The sequence below is a fragment of the Hemibagrus wyckioides genome, linkage group LG26 (genome assembly GCF_019097595.1).
Source record: "Hemibagrus wyckioides isolate EC202008001 linkage group LG26, SWU_Hwy_1.0, whole genome shotgun sequence".
Lineage (NCBI taxonomy): Eukaryota > Metazoa > Chordata > Actinopteri > Siluriformes > Bagridae > Hemibagrus > Hemibagrus wyckioides.
In genome coordinates this window covers 6,501,767-6,507,766 of record NC_080735.1, presented here as the reverse complement: position 1 = coordinate 6,507,766, position 6,000 = coordinate 6,501,767, and the positions used below count along the sequence as shown (strand labels likewise).

The window sequence follows — 6,000 nt, the reverse complement described above, 5'->3', positions numbered from 1 at the left end:
TAAAATGCAAAAATTCATAAGAAACATTGGAAAGTCATAAAAATATGGAGTTTGATATGAAATATGATTTTTTTTCATCAAAGTGCAAAAATTCATAAGAAACATGGGAAAAGTGATATTCCATGAAAATTCATATAACAAAGTCAACTTTCCACATTTTTCATCGATCTGGCTCGTTTCCTGCTTCGGCGAAGTGTGCTCTCTGCATTGTGCTTCTCTGGCGCTGAAAATGCGATATCGCAAGTCCCAGCGCCCTACGAGCAAGGGAAAGCGGTTTTTCAGACAAACGAACGTGTTCAGCTTAATGGGGCAGTTTTCTTTGACTATTTTCACATGTTTGGGGTCGACTATGATATGAAAAGTGATTGTTTACTTTAAAATGCAAAAATCATTATAAAAGGGCAAAGTCATAAAAATATGGATTTTGATATGAAATATGATTTTTTCATCAAAGTGCAAAAATTCTTAAGAAACATGGGAAAAGTGATATTCCATGAAAATTCACATAAGAAAGTCAACTTTCCACATTTTTCATCGAACTGGCTCGCTTCCTGCCTCAGCTAAGTGTGCTCTCTGCATTGTGCTTCTCTGGCGCTGATAATGCGTTTCAACAAATCTCTGCGCTCTACGAGCAAGGGAAAGCGGTTTTTCAGACAAACGAATGTGTTCAGCTTAATGGGGCAGTTTTCTTTGACTATTTTCACATGTTTGGGGTCGACTATGATATGAAAAGTGATTGTTTACTTTAAAATGCAAAAATTCATAAGAAACATTGGAAAGTCATAAAAATATGGAGTTTGATATGAAATATGATTTTTTTCATCAAAGTGCAAAAATTCATAAGAAACATGGGAAAAGTGATATTCCATGAAAATTCATATAACAAAGTCAACTTTCCACATTTTTCATCGATCTGGCTCGTTTCCTGCCTCGCGTTGTGCTCTCTGCATTGTGCTTCTCTGGCGCTGAAAATGCGATTCCGCGAAGTCTCAGCGCCTACGAGCAAGGGAAAGCGGTTTTTCAGACAAACGAACGTGTTCAGCTTAATGGGGCAGTTTTCTTTGACTATTTTCACATGTTTGGGGTCGACTATGATATGAAAAGTGATTGATTACTTTAAAATGCAAAAATCATTATAAACAAGGGCAAAGTCATAAAAATATGGATTTTGATATGAAATATGATTTTTTCATCAAAGTGCAAAATTCATAAGAAACATGGGAAAAGTGATATTCCATGAAAATTCACATAACAAAGTCAACTTTCAACATTTTTCATCGAACTGGCTCGTTTCCTGCCTCGGCGCAGTGTGCTCTCTGCATTGTGCTTCTCTGGTGCTGAAAATGCAATTCCGTAAGTCTCAGGGCTCTACGAGCAAGGGAAAGCGGTTTTGTTAATTTCCTATCGTGCTTCTATGTGCTGCTTTGCACTTGTTCTTCTCATGCTTTATAATGCAATTCTGCAATTTTCAAGGCACTCCAAGCTTGGAAAAGGGGTTTTTCTGACAAACACGTGTGCATCGATGTTTTTCACAATGTCTCTCCCAGATTCTGTGATTTGAATCCAGGAAACATGACAGCTTCGCCTGTCTTTCTCACCTTCCTGGCTGATTTTCTTTTCCTTATCGTATACCACTTTTGCCCATCTTCTCAAATGTGCCACACCTTTATGCTGCAAGGCTGATTGTGGCTAATGTGTTAACTTTGATGTTAAATTAAAAATGAAAAGGATGCGTAGTTAGTTACTGCTTTTTATTCATGCAAATATTGGATAAAACGCACTTTAAGGCCTCAACATTGAACTTTACTATTACAGTAATCCCCCTCTATATCACGGTTCATATATCGCGGTCTTGGTATATCACGGATTTTTATTTGGAACATAACTCATTTTTTTGCAGATTTTCCCGGTATATTGCGGTATCCGCAAACCTTATATAAACCTTTAATTATTTTTATGCTGAAATAGCACAATTTATCAATAAAACTATTATTATTAATTATAAAATATAAACAGTAATTAAAATAAAGTAAAATTTTTATAATATATCAAATACCGTACAACTTAGCGTTGTTTAGGAAAGCGCGGTGTGGGGATGCTAAAAATCGAAATACAGTACGGCTGGAGAAACGAGTCTGGTCAATCGGAATGTCCCATTCATTTGATCATGGTTGTGATTGGCTGCTGGCTATGTGTGCAGGTGGGGAAAGGGAAGCAGAATTCTCCAGTATCCCAGTTTTTTGCGTGGCACTGTTTGGTGTTGTTCTGTGTACGCTGTATTTTAACGCTTTTTCAGCAAGCTCTATTATGTCGCCCAAACACTTTGCACCTTCTAAGGCTTCTGGCAAGGAACATACATACACACAGTACTCACTATAAATGTGATATTTCTACGAATTTACAGAAAATTCATCATTCATCAGCTTGCAAATGTTTTGTGTGTGTGTTTAAAGAGTGTGGGAGGGTCATTTACGGCTTAAACAATAAAAACATTTGGGGGGGCGTCCGTGTATCGTGGATTTTCGTTTATCGCAGGTTTTGGAAAGTAACCCCTGCAATAAACGGGGGATTACTGTACTTTACTAGATAAAAGTGAAAAGTGCTAACAAAACTAAAAAAAGAGGCAGACAAAATCAACATGCTGGCCAAAAAGCTGCAACACTTTGTTTCCTTTATATATGGCTATTTTAAATTGAAATAATCACATAAGTTTTAAATTTTTTGTGCCAGATTTTCAAATGCATTTTGGGGACTTTAGAATGATTACTGTGCTATGGCTGGGTTATTCTCAGTTTTTCTTGATTTGTTTTGACTTGATAGCCTGAGGGAAATGCAAGGCAAGATCAAGTGTAAAGTTTGATTGTTCTAGGTCAGTATCTATAATTTAAACTATGTTTTCAAAAAGTAAATAAAAATGAAAATTTTGTTCAGGTTTAGGCAGACAGATCCAAAGCCACAAACTCACAGCAGCAATGATTTTTAATATGCATTTGTTATTCCCTGCAAACAATGATAATGACAAAGCCATATAATAAAAAAATCATTATGTTAAAACACTTAAATCTGCAAAACAAAGGAGCATGCTTAAACCAGTGTTAAAGGTTATCACCTTTTCTTTTTAAATTGCATAGAAGATTAAAAATATTTCAATAATAAAACAATTCTAGACTTGTATGAAACTACTTAAATCATCAGTTTGGAACCATGACCACTCAGAAAAATAGATTTTATTTATTTCCCCTTGTAAACATATTCTGTCCAATTGTTACACTACAAAAGCATGCAATTTTATGTTATAACAATTTCATATGTCATAATATGTTAGTCTAAACATTCCTCTGGCATCACATTGACCAATGATTCCATGGCATATCCACTGTTATTCACCGTATAGATGAGCTTTCCCATGTTTCCCTGTGGGAAAAAGATAAATAAAATTATAGAGACAAAATTAAGTCAACATAAATAACAACATGAAAGGCAAAGGCCTCTAGATTACGCTTATTTTACCAAAATAAAATCTTATCATGCCGTGATTTTTAATTATTTAATTAGGACAGAAAGGTCAGACTTTGCTTAGACAAAAGTCTTGTCACTTAACAGAAATAATGTACAGTACAGAACATAAAGTCATGGTGCAGTGGAAAAAGAATTAATATTGTGTATGACTCCCATGAGCTTGGAGGACTGCATCCATACGTCTCGGCAATGACTCAAATAACTTATTAATAAAGTCATCTGGAATGGCAAAGAAAGCATTCTTGCAGGACTCCCAGAGTTCATCAAGATTCTTTGGTTTCATCTTCAATGCCTCCTCCTTCATCTTACCCCAGACATGCTCAATAATGTTCATGTCTGATGACTGGGCTGGCCAATCCTGGAGCACCTTGACCTTCTTTGCTTTCAGGAACTTTGATGTGGAGGCTGAAGCATGAGAAGGAGCCCTGGTCTGGTGACCAGTTGTTATGCAGCTCTGCTGCAGTTGAAAAAGGGCTGGCCCTGGACTGTCGAACCAACAAACGGTCCTCTCGAACAGTTGTCTTACAGGGTCTGCCTGACCTGGGCCTGTCATGAACTTCACCAGTTTCTTCAAATCTTTTTCTTATCCTCTCCACTTGATGTTTAGATACATTAAAGATGTCTGCCACCTCAGCAGGAGACTTGATCTTCAGGCTCTTGATGATCAGCACTTTGGTCTGTGAATCTTTGACATGCTGTCAGGTCAGGATGCATTTCAAATGAAGGTTGGGTGTGCTGGGGTTCTTCACCTGGGAATGTGTTAATTACAGTATTTGTCACAGGTGACACTCTAATCTGTGATTGGTTGAATCCTTTAAAGATGTGACAAGACTTTTGTCTAAGTAAAGTCTGACCTTTCTGTCCTAATTAAATAATTAAAAATCACGGCATGATAAGATTTTATTTTGGTAAAATAAGTGTAATCTAGAGGCCTTTGCCTTTCATATAAGCCACTTCTGATTCCAAATGATCAACTAGAAGTGAAGTTATTATTTGTTGTTCCTACAACTTGGATAGGCGACAAGACTTTTGTCAGGGTGTGGATGGATAGATAGATAGATAGATAGATAGATAGATAGATAGATAGATAGATAGATAGATAGATAGATAGATAGATAGATAGATAGATAGATAGATAGATAGATAGATAGATAGATAGATAGATAGATAGATAGATAGATAGTATCTCACAAAAGTGAGTACACCCCTGACATTTTTGTAAATATTTTATTATATGTTTTCATGTGACAACACTGAAGAAATGACACTCTGGGGTGTCCAATCTTATCCGCAAAGGGCCGGTGTGGGTGCAGTTGGAATCAGGTGTAGTTTCTGCTTGGTTGGAATGAAAACCAACCAAGGTGTGTGAAGGTGTGTTAAATTTGGTATTAATCGCTCTCACACTCTCATACTGGTCACTGGAAGTTCAACATGGCACCTCATGGCAAAGAACTCTCTGAGGATCTGAAAAAAAGAATTGTTGCTCTACATAAAGATGGCCTAGGCTATAAGAAGAAGAAGCATACAGCGGTTTTACAGGACAGGTTCCACTCAGAACAGGCCTCGCCATGGTCCACCAAAGAAGTTGAGTGCACGTGCTCAGCATCATATCCGGCGGTTGTCTTTGGGAAATAGTCGTATGAGTGCTCCCAGCATTGCTGCAGAGGTTGAAGGGGTGGGGGGCACACTGCATCAAATTGGTCTGCATAGCTGTCGTCCCAGAAGGAAGTCTCTACTAAAGATGATGCACAAGAAATCCCGCCAGAACCATGTCCTGTGGTCTGATAACACCAAGATAAACTTATTTGGTTCAGATGGTGTCAAGCGTGTGTGGCGGCAACCAGGTGAGGAGTACAAAGACAAGTGTGCCTTGCCTACAGTCAAGCATGGTGGTGGGAGTGTCATGGTCTGGGCCTGCATGAGTGCTGCCGGCACTGGGGAGCTACAGTTCATTGAAGGAACCATGAATGCCAACATGTACTGTGACATACTGAAGCAGAGCATGATCCCCTCCCTTCGGAAACTGGGCCGCAGGGCAGTATTCCAACATGATAACGACCCCAAACACACCTCCAAGATGACCACTGCCTTGCCAAAGAAGCTGAGGGTAAAGGTGATGGACTGGCCAAGCATGTCTCCAGACCTAAACCCTAACGTGGGGGAGCGCAAGGTCTCTAACATCCACCAGCTCTGTGATGTCATCATGGAGGAGTGGAAGAGGTGAACTCCATGCCCAAGAGCAGTGCTGGAAAATAATGGTGGCCACACAAAATATTGACACTTTGGGCCCAATTTGGACATTTCCACTTAGGGGTGTACTCACTTTTGTTGCCAATGGTTTAGACATTAATGGCTGTGTGTTGAGTTATTTTGAGGGGACAGCAAATTTACACTGTTATACAGGCTGTACACTCACTACTTTACATTACTTTACAGTGTCATTTCTTCAGTGTTGTCACATGAAAAGATATAATAAAATAT

General features: G+C 38.5%; 1 protein-coding gene across 6 annotated transcripts in view; it reads right to left on the bottom strand.

Moving 5' to 3' along the window:
- Positions 1-2,961: 2,961 nt before the first annotated feature.
- The window catches only part of dmd (dystrophin), a 183,206-nt gene continuing 180,167 nt past the window's right edge, over positions 2,962-6,000 (bottom strand). For all 6 annotated transcript variants that reach the window (XR_009203704.1, XM_058380897.1, XM_058380896.1 and 3 more), the window contains one exon: positions 2,962-3,414. The gene's annotated coding sequence lies outside the window, so the exon portion shown is untranslated. The remainder of the gene's footprint in view (positions 3,415-6,000) is intronic.